Consider the following 16,251-nt stretch of genomic DNA (forward strand, 5'->3'; position numbering starts at 1 on the left):
AGACAGTTGATCCCATGGTAAAGACGGCACTGACGGCTCGGCCCTGAGAGATGGGGGGTGAGGTCGGAAGCCACTCCCCGGACACTTGTGCCCCCTGTTCAGAGCCAGTCCTACTGACTTTTCACACGTATGAGCAGGCTGCACTGCTGTCTGCATGCTCTTGTCATTTTCTTGTCTCTGCGTCCTTCAAGGTTTGGGTCTCTAGTGGAGAGAGTTCCAATGTCTCTCCGTGTGTGTGTCAAAGGGAGCCTTAAGAGCAGCTTTGGATCCAAGGCCTTCAGTATACAAAAAGACGTTCTCCTGAGCAGACTCTTGCTTTTAATTAGAGGAAGAGAAGCCCCAGAATTTTCAGGCAAGCCTAAATGAGATGATGAACACATAACCCACCACTCTACCATCAGAAGTGAAAATAGCCATGGAGGTTGTGGTTAGCAGTTTACCTGTTGACAACCAGCTGGCATGGCGGTTCAATGCCAGGACTCTGGAATGGACTGTCTGGGTTTGACTTAGCCCTTACTTAGCCCGCATGGCCTAGGACAGTGACTTACTCTGGGGAGGCAGCATTCGGCAGGGGCTCTGGGGCCCCGGCCTGCATTCCAGCTCACTGCCCTGGGCTGGCAGCAAGCATCTCAACTCCCAGCATTCTCCTCCGTACGATGGGGATGCCAGAACCGAGTGCACGCAGACGGGGAGCGTGCAGGCCGGGCGGGGCACTTGCAGTGGGGTGGGGCTAGTAATGGACGTGAGAGGACATGCATGGAAAGACTCGGCATATATTCAACCCTCATAAATGACGGCTGCCATGTTACAGCAGGAGACCTCCATGGGAGAATTTAAAAAGAGCTTGAAATTAAACTTAAAGGCGAAATGGGGGTTTAAAATAAGAATTCCCCACCCAAATTGAAAAATGATACCCTGTTTTTAGAAAGCGAACAGATCAGGGTCCCTTCACCTCACCTCCTGTTGCTCCTCGTCAAGCACGTGAGCATCTTCCATCCTGATTCCGCCATCTTGGTGACCAGATGACATCTTTGCATCTGCTTGCTTTCCTTACACCTGGTGAGCTGCTACTTTGCTTGCAACAGTGTTATATTGCATTCAGTTGTTACAATAAATATATTTTTGGGTTCCAGGAGGTAACCTCTGAATGGCCAATATTTGGGCATAAAGTTTCCTTTTAATAATATGCTTCTGTTTTGACCCAAGTGTGTAAAGAAAGAGCAATTACAGCTTACGACTTTGGGTCAGTTTCTTATCTTTCACAACTCTGTGGGGAGAACTTCCTTAGAGAAAGTGAATATTTGAAATGGTATCTTAAGATTTCAATTTCACACACAGTGGTTGTGAGAAATAACTGACTACCGATGGGATTTCATTTCTATTCGATGAGCAATTAAATTGCTCAAATTTAAGTTTAACATTCAGAATCAAATCTCAAAGTGCGTTTTTATTATGAATAGTTGTAAAGCAATCCTGACCTTATTGTAGCCTTCCATAGCAACCGTCTGCCTTCCGCAGAGGAGAGTCAGTGACTGTGGGCCACTGGAACGTGTCAAATGTTTCTTGAGAGCTGGGCAAATCTGTATTTGATTCCTACCAGTGGGACTGCAATTCAATTCCTTCGCCCCGTCTCCCCACTCCTTGAAAATCTTAAATACCCTAAAATTTAGAAAGTTTCCAGGTTTTTCTTCCTGAATGTGAATGTCAAAGGAAGACTGAGTCAGTCTGCGTGATGAATCCGACCCCAGGTGGATTACTCTGTCCTTCTGGCATTTTCTATTCTCTTTGCTTATTACATTTACAATAGTTTTCTAGGGAAGAGCAGTTTCAAGTGACTAAAGCTACATTTCTTTACTAAAATGGACTTCTGATAGAAAGGAAAATGCAAATGACATTGGGAAAATGCCAAGAATGACAATTTACCTCTTTGATTTTTTTCCAACCATTAGAAGCCAAGTTGCATCATATGCATGTAAGTTGTGATATTCATATATAGGAACAGGAGTAAAGATTTGTCTTAACATGGCTTCACTTCTCATGCAAAATTCATTAAACTACTCAATTTTCCCAGGCATCTGGCTCCCAAAGTAATTCAGAACATTTCAGGACCACTTGATGTATATATTTTCACAGAATGTTAGAGCTATAGTAACCTTAGTGATAAATAAACCAGGTTTCCTATACAGTAGAAAAGATCTCAAAAATATCTTTAAAAAAATCTATATCAACTGAGTTTAGGAGAATGAGCATAGGTGTAAGACAGACATAACTCAGCTATTCACTAGCTGTGTGATTTGGGGGAAGTTACTTCACCTCTCTGATCCTCAGTCTCTCTATCTGTCAAATGGAGGTGAGAGTAACTAGAGTGAGACAGCTGGGATGTCTGCTCACCTCACAGGGGTTTTGAGAGGATTCAGTAGGATAACGTGCTTAAAAGCTTTGCTCAGTGATGGTGCGCACAAACGCTCAGAAAGAGAGCTGCAGTTACTACCCCGTCTCTCCGAAGGCATCACCGCTGTGTCAGGAAGCAACACTCTCCCAGCTCATCAGGACATCCGCCAAGGCACGCTGGGCCTGAGTGCTGAGAAAGCTCTGCGCGCCTCAGCTCGGGGAGCCCACAGTTTCAAGCAGAAATGCAGGAGTGCGCCCATTCAGGTCCTGAGGGGGCTGTGGCAGATTCACTGCTACCCTGCGACATTCCTGCCCTGGCTCATCCTTTCCTCCCCTCATCTACACCACCCCCCCACAACCTAGACAGCGGCAGAGGCCGGAGGAGCTGCCCCAGACGCCACAGTCCCAGCCACAGTGAGGCCTTAGGAGGGTAAGTTCACGGCTTGTCCTGGCGGAAGGGGCCTCAGAAATGTGGTTTTCCAGCTGGATCCTCGGAGCCATGGGGGTTCTCAGGGGCCGCTCCAGCCACAGCAGCTCCACACTTACTGCCCCAGGCGCGCTGCTCCCCGCTGGCTCTGGACCTTGGCTAGCGCATCTGTGAGGTGGGCCTGTTCTGAGTGCGTGTCTCATGGAGCTGCTATAAAGAGTGTGAAGGGAGATGGACGAGGTGCTCGGAAAGGACGCTGACACACAAGCAGCTTCCGTGGAAGTTGCACATTTGCAGAGAGATTCTAGCTTTAAATATTTGACCGCCCATTGATAATTCAGATCCCCTTTAGTGGACAAGGGACATGAGACGTAGGGCCAACACTGCTTCTTCCACCTCTGCCACATCGAACTCTCTCCCACCTTCTCTCTTGGGTACTGAACCCTGAACTTAGTTGCTCCTCCAAGTTCAAGGGGGAGTCAGAGCTGGGTGAGCCGGCATGCTGAGCTGTCCTTCTGCTGTGCTCTCTGTTTGTGGAATCCATCGTTTCTCTTTAGCTACTCAGGCAGCCCCATCTGAGTGACACGCCACAGTGCCTGGGACCCTGGAACAGCACGTTTGAAATCCAAGCTCCTGACTGTGGCCTGGAAGGCTTTGTGCTATCTGCCGCTGCTGCTCTCCTCTGTCACGACCCCTCACTCTCTCTGCTCGAACCACACTGACCTTTCTTCTGTTCCCTAAAACAAACCAAGCCCGCTCCTTTTGGAGGGCTTTTGCACTTGTTCTGTTATCTGCCTGAGATGCTCTTCCTCTAGATCATGCGATGGCTCCCATGTACTTCATTTGAGTCTCCGTTCAAATGTTTTATCCTCCTAAGAGCTTTTTTAAAATTCCACTTCTCATCATTCTCCATCCCTTTATCCTGCTTTATTTTTCTTCCTAGTATCATCATTACTTCCACTTTGCTTCATATGTATTTGTAGTTTTCTGTGTGCTTTGTTTTGACCTTTTTTGGAGCTTTCATGGAGAATGTAGACTCTATGAGGATAGAAATTCTTTACGATGTCTTCTTAGTTGTGTCTTCAGGACCTGCAATGTGCCTAGCACACGCTAGGCCCTCAGTACGTATTCCCTGAATGAATGAGTGTACAAACAGCAGCCTCGCTCTCCTTGGTCAAAGCACCTCTTACTGTGCCCTCTGGGTGCAAGTCGAGAAGGAACGTGAAGACCCCAGTCTTCCTTGAGCATCACTTTGGGGAGAAGATAAGAGCCCAGATACCATTCAGATTGGGGCCCAAGAGTTTGCTTTGGGAAAGAGAACTGGGTCTTGGCTCCTAGGAACACTCAGACACAAGTGGTGTCAGGAGGCAAGAGGGCCACTCTGTGATTGTCCATGGCACGCATCCCGTGCCACGCGGAGATGTGGCTGCACTGAACCAGTGTGTAGAGCGCAGTCAAGCATGCCGGGAAAGGCACAAGCTTTGGAGAGGGACAGGCTGATGTTTTAGTCCTGGCTCTCTTACCTCAGTGGTTTTAAGCAAATTATCTGACAGCTCTGAGCCTCAGTTCTGTCACATGTGAAATGGGGATAATTATATCTTCAACACAGAGCGGCAGGAATAAAATGAAATCATGCATGTCAAATGCTCAGCACGGTGTGCAATGGATGGCAGCTATTATTAGAACTAATTAAGCCAAGAGAACCTCAGAGGATAGCCATCCAGGGCAGGCCTTCCAAAGCTGAACAGAGGTGAACAATTGGTGTTCTGCCACAATGAGGGCTCAGCCGAACGAAGCAGGGCGAGGTCAGCTTCCTTGCCTGGGGGCCTCTTGCCTTATCTTGCCTGCCCTGGTGACCCCCATGGGACAGGTAGGTTACGCTTGCAGACACCCGGCCCAGCCTCATGCTCATGAAGGTGACATAAAGAGATGGCATCAGGGGCCTGTCCTGGCCACTGGCTCTTCAGAGTTGGGGGTCTCTGGTGTGAGACATCGCACTCTGGACCATCCGGGAAAGGGCCGGGCTGTTGCTGGGGCGGCTGTGTTTTCCAGCACTCGTGTCTGGCTGAGGGCAATGAGCCTGGCACGGAAAGGTGACTCTGACCTTCCTGACGACACTTGTCTTCCTGAGCGCCAACCTCAGCGGAAAGGAGTCTCGTCTGTGATGCTCCCCGGAAACGCCCTTTGCTGAGTGAGGTATCCTTCAGCGAAAACCGGGGAAAACGCTCCCTGCTCCTTTCTGCCAGTTTTCTCTGCTTCCCTTCAGCGGCCTCTCATGCATCTGACTGCCAAGCTAACCTATTTGGATGAAATACTGTTTCCTTCACTGTTACCACCCCGCTTAAGAATTTGCAAGGGCTCCCTATTGCCTGTGACCATCAGCAAGTGGCTTAACCTTTTGGAACTTCAATGCTGTCACTTTTATAGAGGGAAGGGGTGGGCTGAAGGTTAGAGCTGCAATGTGTGTGATCCTGTCCTTCTAGCAGATTGAGACCAAACTCCCTCGCTTCCATTAAAGGCGCCCTGTGAGTCCACCCGTGCCCTGAACGGGGTTTATGTCCCATGCTCCTGGGGTCCGAATCTTCCCGTCCAGCCAGCCTGCTCCTCCTTGATCTCAGACACCTGCATGGACCCATATTCTGGGCATTGTCTTATTCTGTTCTTTCTGTCTGGAATGTCTGCTTTGTCTGTTTCAAAACTTTGGTGCTGGAATAGTAGAGTGGTTACGAACACAGGCTTTGGAGATAAATAAACCTGGATTCGAGTCTCTGCTTCACAACTTACTATCTAGGTAATTAATCTTAGGCAAATCTCTGAGCTTCAGTGCTCTCGACAATAAAGCAGAAACAATGATAAATACAGGGGTGGGAGGAGTCTCTGAGATGATGTATGCAGCAGGCAGAGCACGGTGAGCAGCACACAGTAAGTGCTCAGTACGTGGCAGTTGTAACAACAGTAGGTTGCTGCGCTTAGTACAAATTCCTCCCCAGCCCTCTCTGCCTCTCCACATCGTGTCCATCAGCCCACACCCAGCTCGACCCGTCTTTACCAGAAGGCTTCTCTGTCCTCTGCAGCTCACAGTGGCGGATCCCTTCCCTAGCCCTCGCAGCTCGTGGCTCTGGGTCAGGTGCTCGTGAGACCGACTCGCAGAGCCATGATGTCATGGGTATGCAGCATCTTGCCCTCTCAGAAGTGCCTTCCATTCTTGGAGAAGAGAAGCCATGATTTTCATCTCCATTAGCTCCCAGGGTACTGATATAAATTTGGAGATACTCAATAATTCCTTTTGAATTAAAAGTTTCAAATATCACATCAATGTTATCAATTTCCCAACTCCTAGATTCACATTGACATTCCAAGTCCTGAGGGTCTTTACAATGGGGAGGAAGGTCCCCCAGAATCAGGATTGAGGATGGCCCATGCATTGTCAGTTCGCACTCCCCTTAAAATCCTGGTAACTAAAACCATAAAACTCTTAGAGGGAAACATAGGGGAAAACTACACGACGTTGGATTTGGCAATGATTTCTTGAATATGACATCCAAAGCACAGGCTACAAAATTAAAAATGGATAAACTGGATTACATTAAAGTTAAAAACTTCTGTGCATCAAAGGACACTATCAACAGTAAAAGGCAACCCATGGAATGGGAGGAAATATTTGTGAATCATATATCTGATAAGAGGTTAATATCCAGCATATATAAAGAACTCCTACAATTCAACAACAGCAAAAAACAAACAACCTAATTAAAAAGTGGGCAAAGGACTTGAATAGACATTTCTCCAAAGAAGATATACAAGTGGCCAATAAGTACATGGAAAGGTGTTCAATATCACTAATCATTATAGAAATGCAAATCAAAACCACAATGAAGCACCATTTCACACCCATTAGGATGGCTATTATCACCGAAGTAGAACATGACAAGTGTTGCAAAGACGTGGAGAAATTGGGACTCTTATTCACTGTTGGTGGGAACGTAAAATGGTGCAGCTGCTGTAGAACACAGTATGTAGATGCCTCAAAAAATTAAAAATAGAATTGCTATATGATCCAAAGATTCCACTTCTGGGTATATCCCCAAAAGGATGGAAAGCAGGCACTCAGACGCATATTTGTACACTGATGGTCATTGCACCGTTATTCAGAATAGCCAAAAGGTGGAAGCGTCCTGAGCGTCCATTAACAAAAGAATGGATTTTAAAAATAGTGTAGTATATGGAGACAAGGGGGCACTATTCAGGCTTAAAAAGAAAAGAAATTCTGATACATACTACAACATGGATGAAACTTGGAGACACGATGCTGAGTGAAAGAAGGACAAATACTCTATGATTCCGCTCCCGTGCGCTCCCCAGAGCAGTGAAAGTCAGAGAGACGGAGAGCAGAACGGTGGGTGCCAGGGGCTGTGGGGGGAGACAGTTCTTGTTCCATGAATACAGTGTTTCAGTTTGAGAAATGAGAAAGTTCTGGAGATGGATGGTGGTGATGGTTGTACAGCAATGTGAATGTGCTTAATGCCGTTCGACTGTACCCTTGGGAGTGGTAAAATGGTAAATTTTATGTTATGTATATTTTGCCATATGCAAAAACAAACAAGTGGTGAAAGTCAAAGACTGTTCCCCAGGCGCACATCTGTGCCAACATGCAGAATTTTCCCCGCCATTTCAGGGGCTCACAACCTTCTCAGGCTCATCCACAGCCCCATTTAACAAGCCCAGTGTTATGGTGAAGCCAGTGGCATGAGCTCTGAGTCATTCTTCAGGTCTGCCCACTAAGGCCTCTGTCAGCAGTGCGACTCCCTGACTGCCCGCTGACCTGTGTGAGTCCCCCTGGCTCCGAGCACAGGAGAAAAGGCTTGTTATTCTGTAAAGCCACATCTTAAAGGAACTCGATGCTCTTACAGAGATCCGCCTGCCCTCTCCTCCCAGAGTCTGCGAGGTGGGTGGAGCAGGCGTAGGCTCCATTTTGGGTGGTGGTGGGGGCTGGGTGTCTCATGTAAGCAGGGCATCTTTAATGCCCCTTCTGGCCACAGCCCCTTTCCAAAGGCCCTGAGGCTACTTGTGGGCCAGTCGTCTCTCTCACACTTTCATGCTACATTGCTTCCCGTCATATTGCAGGAGGCCACCTTGGGTCATATCTCGCAGAAGAAGAGCTATTAAAAATATTCCATTTGTATTTCCTCATGGCCTCCATCTGGAAATATCTTTTATCTAGAGCGACTTCTGCAAAGTGAACTGCGTCTTGCAGGAGGTCCTGGTAGGTTTGTGCTGGCTTCTCCATCAGTGGCTCGTTTCCATCCTACCTTCACGAGGGGTGGGGAATCGTGACTTGGTATCAGAAACAGGACTGGCATGGAATGGCAGCGAGTCTGTCGGCCCTGAGGCATCTTTTCAACCCTGAAAACACCCACTTGGAGGGCAAGGGGGCAATCCGGAAGATTATTATACACATTGTCTCTCAGCTCAAATGTGACTTCTTCAGGGAGGCTCCTCCGACACCCCCTGCACCGGCCCGGCATGAGATTAGGATCCACCATTATAAGTTCCCACTCCCAGTTTGGGTCACAATTTGTCAGTTTATAGTTTGTGACTGTTAAGCATTGTCTGGCTCCCCGAAGACTGCAGGCTCCTTCTGCTCAGAATCGAACCCAAGAGCTTAGCCCGGTATCTAGCATGTAGTAAGTGCCCAGTAAATATTTATTGAAGGGATGAATGAATGAATGAATGAATGAAACCCATCTTACCTGCCTCTCCACCGGTTACTTCAAGTCCAGGTTGAAAAATATCTTCTTTTCGGAACTGTTGTTGCTGAAAGAAAACGAGAGGAGCTCTCTGGTAGGTAGCCAGAAGTAGAATGGAGAGAGAGAAGAAAAGAGTCCTTTATCTCCAGTTGGAGAAGTGTTCCCACAGGTCCTTGATAAAGCGGGGGCCAGCACCCGGGGCCTCTGATACCGTGAGTTTCCCGATAGCGTGGCCGGGCGGGGCAGGTGGAGCTGCTCTGGCATCAGGGCAAAGCGATGGATTCTAACGGTTTCTTCACTGGTTCAAAAGGCTGCTTCCTGCCCAGTTTTTTTTTTCTTTGTTATGTACCAGCTCAGCTTATAAATGTGACAGAGTGGCCGCTGCTCCAAATGTGCCGGGCCAGTGGGTCAGGGGCTGTCCTATACCTCATGGGCTTTCAGCAGATGCTCCAGCTGATCTAGGATGGCCAGTGTTCTGTCTGTGCCTCACACTCTGCAAATCTCATGTCCCTGGGGGGCTCAGCAGCCCCCTCCCCGGCCCGGACTAGAGAGGGCAAGTAGCCAGGCTCCCATTCAACCAGACAGGAAATTAGGCCAAAGCCTGACCAGAGAGCTGTAGGATATCTACTCAATGGACTCCAGCATTCCTGCCCACAAGAAGGTCTTTTGAGAATTTATTTTTCGAGAGGAAGAGTTTCATTAGGCAAAAATCAACTCAGGGGCCACATGAATCACCTCGGAAGTGGCACTTGGTGGCTCCGTCTTTTAAGTAATTCAGAGAAAAGATGACAGGAATAGATGAGCCTATTGTGGCAAGGAACACCTACCTTTTACTGAGCACATGCTATGTGCCAGGCATTTTATATGTTTTGTCTTATTTAATCCTAATGCCAACCTTCTAAGTCAGTAGAAGTGTTATTACAATTTTACAGATAAGGAAACTGAGGGTCAGAGAAGTTCAGTAACTCGCCCAGCATCACACAGCTACAGAAGTGTAGGAAATGGGGTTTGAACCGAGGTCTTCTGACTCTTAATCACCATGTCAGTGTTTCCAAAATTTCCTGCATTTGCTTGTTAACAACATGTTTTCTTAGACCCACACCAAATCTTCTGAATCGAAATTTCCAGGGGCCTCAAAAGTCTTTCCCTGGACGCCCCACCTGAAGTAGGCTCCTCTGCGGGCACTGACACACCACTCTTCCTGTTCATCACCGTGCTTCTCACTACCTGATATTTTCTTTTTTTTTTTTTTTAAAGATTTTATTTTTTCCTTTTTCTCCCCAAAGCCCCCCGGTACGTAGTTGTGTATTCTTTGTTGTGGGTTCTTCTAGTTGTGGCATGTGGGACGCTGCCTCAGCGTGGTCTGATGAGCAGTGCCATGTCCGCGCCCAGGATTCGAACTAACGAAACACTGGGCCGCCTGCAGCGGAGCACGCGAACTTAACCACTCGGCCACGGGGCCAGCCCCTCACTACCTGATATTTTCTTATTTACGTATGTGCTTAATGTCTTTCTTCCCTACTTAGTGACAAGTTCCATAAGCACAGGGTTCTCTCTGCAGAATACCAAGTGGAGGTGGAACCTAGTAAGTACTCAATACGTATTTACTGAATAAACCAGTATATTTTGTCCAAAGCACTGGTTAGAAGGGTTCTGAGTCTGGACCCGTTCTAGGGGGAAGAGAATCGCGACTGAATTCTAGTGTCTTCCAAGGCCGTGGGACGGGGAAATGTTGGCATGTATGCCATGTATTTGCCATCCAGAGAAAGAAACTCAATCCCAAGAAATTGAAGTGCAAGATGACACAGCAAGTCTGTGGGAGAGCCAGGTCTGACGTGGTTGTACCTTCAGGGACCTTTATCTCTTACTTGGGAAGTCAGGATGAACACATACATAGCGGAGAACGAACACGTGGTCCGCCGCACAGTGCTGACTGAAAACGCAGTGAGACTGGATTAAGGGGAAGTCGGCGAGGGAGCAGGTATGGAAGGCTTTCTGGAGGAAGCAGAACTGAGTTGTCCCTTGGTGAGTAAATACCTGGAATTTCCTTTGAGTCGGACTTGTACTCGAGCTTTACCTAGAGTGGAGTGTCTTTTTTGTTTTTTGTCCTTACGACACCCCAAGGAAGTAAATAATGTGATAGTAATTTTATGGATGAGGAAACTGAGTCACAGAAAGGCTAAGGAATTTGTTTCAGGTCACAGGGCTACTGAAGACTGAGTCAGGATTAACCGCCAGTGATTTCAGAGCCAGTTCTCTGAATCGGCCCAGTGGCCAGAGCAGGTGTGGCTGGCAGGAGACAGCGTGAGCAGGGCTCTGGGTGTGGAGTCAGGAAGTGGGGGACGTTCTGGGGTAGGACTGGAGTAAGGACAGGTTCAGATTTCCTTTCGCTGGACTCCAGTTGGTCCAACTTGGCAACCAGTTCGCCAAACACACCACACCTGAGTCGTGTCGCAAGTAACTCAAAGATTTATTACTGACTCAGGTATTGGCAAAGTGAGGGGAGTGTCTGGGTGGGGGGCCCACCAATAAGGGGGCTCCCTGACATCTGCAGGGACAGAGCGCCTGGTCCCGGGGACGTAGATACAGGACAGGAGCCCACCTGTTGAAAAATGAGGCAGTGGGGGCGCAGATTAGTTCCAGGTGGTCTGTTCCAGTGGGGTCAGGCTGGGGAGGGGCAATCAAAAAGGGGCAGGGTGGGTTCCCTTGCACGTGACCTACTAGGTGTAACAGAAGTGAGCCCCCTCACTGGGCTTCTGCTGGTTTCTTGCCTGGAGGGTGTCAAAAGTTTGGCCAAATGTCATTTTGCTGAGAGCTGATTTTTGCACCCCACTCAATTTTTCCAAAATTCACCACTGCCACTCAGTTCACCAGGCCAAGACTCTTGTTAGTGTACTTGTCTGTAGGCTCTCCCAATTTCACACAGCCAGCTCAGCATGTGAAGTCCAATTGCTGGCAGAAGGGCCCCTGGGACAAGGGCCCCCGACTGCTGGGACACCCAGGTCCTAGGGAGTTCAGGGTAGCTGACGTGAAGTTTGGTTTTGGTGTGGTGGCTCCTCTGTCGGGCTATTTGGGTCACTTTGCCTGTGTTATTTATCCGCGTGCAGCAGGGAGTTCCTTTGAGGGCACATACTCCTGGGCAGCTAGCAGATCTCTGGAGCTAGTCTGTGACCTGCCCCCGCACAGTCAGGGATTTGTGCCCCTTAGTGAAAGCCTCATGTACTGCCCCTGTTTATGACCTGCTGTCCATGTCACAAGGTTCGGACAGAACCATGGACATTTCCTCTGTTGCATTTGCTATTTTCCTTGTGTAATCATATCGTGAGCCCTTAGTCCCCTCCTCCAGCCCCAAATGTCACTCTTACGTGTTGAGCAATGGGTAGGAAAATGGCTCATCACTTGGACCTGGGAAAATGCTAAGACGGTTGTCAGAGTGAGTGAGTGTGCAGTGAATTCAGGAAGCTGGGCCAGCAGGAAGGGTTCATCTAGGGGAGTGGCACAGGCATGTGCATTTGGATAGATGCATGATCTGGACTCTTGGGCCGGGGACCAACTGGATAACATCAATCAATGTCCTGTCCATCAGGTCCTGGAGGGGACAGGGCAAGACCTAGGGGCCTAGACGGGTAGCATTGGTATTGGTGGTTTTGTGGGCCTTTTTCATGAGCTTAGTGTCATCCAGCATGGGGTGACTAAGGGGGTGGCTTGCTCATGGGGGCAAAGTGCACCCAACGTTGTGTGAGGTCCAGCCATTCGGATGTGGCCTTGACCGTGTGTTCATACAGGTCAGCCTGGGGATAGCCTTAAGGAGTAGGTTTGCATTGGGAGGTCTGAGAGGGGAAGTTTTAGCCACAGTGGGAATGTGGTTTATTGTGCCCAGTGAGGAGGATGGGGAGGAGAGAGTTGTAACTTTGGAGGCCTGTCTGGTGTGCACCTCTTTCAATTATAGTATGTACTGAGCAGGGATCCCCTGAGGGGAAGATGCCTGTGCTCTGGCAGGGGGCACCTTGGTAGATAATGTGGGTAACTGGGTAGTCATCCTCTGAGATGCAGTCGTTGTCTGGGCTGTGGTCCCAATGTGCAATGTGGTGGTTGGCTCCCTGGGCCAGTACCACTCTTGAGCCAGGCCCAGGTCATGGAATCATAGGCTGATATTGGGAAGGCTGTCACAAAGATGCGCAAGGTAGGAGGCTTGCTTGAGTGGGCAGCCCACTGGGCATCATAACGATGGCAAAGGTTGTCTGCAGGGGGCACTGAGAGTGCAGGACCACATTCCTTTCTGGTTTTCCTGATGGCTGCTTAGGATAACGTCATCTGCCTGGCCTATGGTGTTGTGGAAGAAGAGTCATACACTCCAGATAGGGAGGACACAGCGGGTGCCATATTGCCCAGGTGTCCTGGCACTGAGTAGGAGAATACGTCCCAGAAAACACCATCAGCCAATCAGGCATAGCCAGCTGGTGAGGACCTAAATGTTCCACACTACATGGTTTAGGCTCCACAAGAGCATTCAGGGCTGCCAGCTCATAGTGCCAGGAGGCACGTGGATCCCACAGCTGTGAGTAGCTGTCCTTGCTTCAGTATCATGTGGGAGCAATAGATAGCCTCAGGCATGCTATTTTCAGAATGTTGGTGTTGGGGACCAGGATCTCTTTTGCTTTTCTCCAAGACCCACATGGTGGAAGGTGCCAGTCCAAGTACCAATACTTCCGTGTGAGAAGGGCCCCAAATGAACAAGCCTTTAAATCGATGGTAAGTTTCACCATGGGGAGCATATTAAGGGATGGTGGTGTCTGCTCTCCAGGCTGGTACAAATGTAAAGCCAGGGATTTTGCTGTTCTGTCTCTGGCCAGCAGGTCCCAGCTTATTATCTACCTTCGGTCCAGGCACCAATCCTTTGTGGATTGAGCTCAGACTGAAAAAGGAGACGGAATGGAGGATCGGGGCAGCTTGTAGCAGGCAGTCAGGTGTGGGAATCCACGTCTTGGAGCCTGGATCTCCTGTCAGAGCCAGGAAAGACAAAATGAGGGCATTTCATTATGGGTGGGGTCCACAGGGGCAGGTATGAAGGGCGATAAGAGCAGTGAAAGGAAACACCAGTGCCTTTCAGAGAAGACCCATTATCGTGTGGTCTGTGGTAGCACGGTGGGAGGGGGAGCCAGCAATGGACAGTGTACAGGTCCTCCGTGGTTGGGGCATCCTGGGTGGCCCAGGGAATCTGGGGTCAGGGCCCGTGGTAATCGATTTGTCATTGGGAGAGCGGCTATGCTCCTCAGTCATTCTGCTGCAGGGCCCTTTTGGGACATTGAAACTGACACTCTGGGAGTGACACGTTGCACCCAACTCTTTCTCCACAAGTGTTCAGTAATTCTGGGAGAGCAGTACATGGTGGAAAAAGTAAATGCAGCATCATATTGGGGAGGCTTTGAGTGGCAGCCTCCAAGAATATGGATTCGAGGAGCCGTTAGTCCTTTGAAGAGTCGTGAGCGGGGAAGGACGTGACTGGAGTTGTGTTTGGGCTGGATTGGGGCGGGAGAGGCAGGAGGTGGGGCTGCTGTTCAAGGAGCTTTGGCATCAGTGAAGGGTTGAGGAAAAGCGGTGTGGGGCGGAGGGAATGACTGGCCGGCAAGGGCAGGACAGTCCCTGAGTGACTGGGCAAGCCCTGTCCACAGGAAGCAAGGGAGGACAGCCGAGGCAACCCCAGAACCACCTACTGCAGCCCCCATGGGGTGGGGCCACCCACTCATCCGCACGGTCAGTCTGCAGGCACCAGTGCTGGCCTCCGGCCTCCACCCCATCCACGCGTCCGTGTTATCTCACTCATCCACACAGTCAGTCTGCAGGCACCAGCGCTGGCCTCCAGCCTCCGCCCCGTCCGCAGAGGCATTCTCCACGCAGCTGCCAGAGGGGTTCTCTTATGCCTACGTCCGATCATCTCACTCGCCTGCGTGGATTCCTCAACGCGCTCCTCCGTGCCCAGAGTCAGAGCCAAGGTCCTCACGGCCCCATGTCTAGCCCTGGTATCTCTCGGTCCTCTCCTCTCTCCCCCGCTTCGGCCCTCAGCCCCTTTGTTATCCTCCATACTCTAGCTTCAGGTCTCTGCTCTTTTCCTCTCTCTGGAACATTCTCCCCCAGACGTTGGTCCTCCTTATTGGAAAGGCCTTTCTTCAGCACCTGAGTAAGGCGCTGACCACCCTGACCTTCCCTCCCTCAGTGTCACTTTTCTCCACGGCACGTCACCCTCCACATCCTCTGTGTTCCCTGGCTCGCTTGCTCAGTGTCTCTCTCTCCCTCGCTCGTGTGGAGTCAGCTGTTCCAGCAAGAGCAATGTTTGTGTTGCTCACATCTGTGTGTCTCCAGGCCCTGCCGTGTAGTGGGGGCCCAAAGAGTCCTTACTGAATAGGTGAATAGTGTGCGTTATTATTCTGATTCGATGAAAGGGGAAACTGAGGCTCAGAAGGGGTCAGCAACTTGTCCAGACAGGACGGTCAGCAGTTGCCAAAGCCAGGGTTCAAGCCCAGAAAAGTCTGACCACAAAGACTGCTCTTGTCCTCCATGCTAACATACTCCTGAGGAATTTTTGACCTTTGTCGCTGAGAAGATGGGTCCTTAGTAAACAGAAATGGGGAACTTCTGGAGAAGGCCAGTTTGGGGTGATGATGGGGAAAGATGACAAATTCATTCTGAACTCTGCTCTCCTTTGAGTCCAGTTGGACAGTCCACAGCAGACACTTGAGCATTTCTTTTGCGCCAGGCGCTGTGCTAGACACTAAGGATTTAAAAATAAACAAGACCCGGTCCCCTCTCGAGGAGCTCACCATCTAGGGGTGAAGTGTCCAGGACACACTTACTGAATTCATGGAGCAGGAGCTGACCACCAGCCTGAGCAGAGCATGGAGATGGGCGTGCGGCCAGATCCCCGGGCCAGGCACGGGCTGAGAAGCAGCATCTCTTGGTCCTGTTCATCTGTTCAAAAGGGTCACTCAACTCTTAGCTGTGCCAGATGAAGTGGGGACGTCAGCAACAGAGAAACGGGTCGGACAAGGGCCTACCCTCAGGAGCTCAAGAACAGGAGCAGACAAACACTTCACTCTTATTCATTCACTCGCCAGCTAGAAAATGTGTGCCTACCATGAGCCAAACCCCCCCGCCTCTGGGTATGAAACATGAAGAAAGTTGGCCCTATCACCATACTCAAGGAGCTCACAACTAGTGGCAAGTAATTCTATGGTATTATTATTACTAGCATTAACAACAATGATGGCTAACAAGGGCTAAGTGCCAGCCCCTGTTGAAGCGCTTCCATGATTTATTTCGTTTATTCCTCACGATGACCCAGGGTTACCCCTACCTTACAGATGAGGAAACCGTGGCTGCCATCTGCCCAAAGTCTGTGATTTTCTTGGAGTACAAAGGAGAATGTAAGTAACTGTGCTGATAAAGTCAGGAAAAGCTGTATGAACATGGACCTCTTCAGGCGGGACCTAAGGAAGGATGGGTTTTCTCTAAGAGGAACCTGGACCAATGAAAGCATGATATCTGCTTTGAAGGGCACTTGTGAGAAGCCAATAAGATAAGATATATAAAACCCTAGCATAGGCACTGGCACAAAGTGGGGACTCTCGAATGATCGCTCGTCTGTGGGAGGAGGAAGGTGTGACCACTCTCCTGACGCACCCTGGTTTT

The 16,251-nt window shown here is 49.6% G+C and overlaps 1 long non-coding RNA gene across 1 annotated transcript; it reads right to left on the bottom strand.

The window, feature by feature from the left end:
• Positions 1-11,018: 11,018 nt before the first annotated feature.
• On the bottom strand, positions 11,019-15,544 carry LOC139040738 (uncharacterized). Its single transcript, XR_011495006.1, has 3 exons — positions 15,417-15,544; positions 13,441-13,565; positions 11,019-11,167 (listed from the first exon to the last, which is right to left on the bottom strand). It is a non-coding gene; the product is annotated as an uncharacterized lncRNA (long non-coding RNA).
• Between the last annotated feature and the right edge of the window lie 707 nt (positions 15,545-16,251).

The sequence above is a fragment of the Equus asinus genome, chromosome 17, assembly GCF_041296235.1.
Source record: "Equus asinus isolate D_3611 breed Donkey chromosome 17, EquAss-T2T_v2, whole genome shotgun sequence".
Lineage (NCBI taxonomy): Eukaryota > Metazoa > Chordata > Mammalia > Perissodactyla > Equidae > Equus > Equus asinus.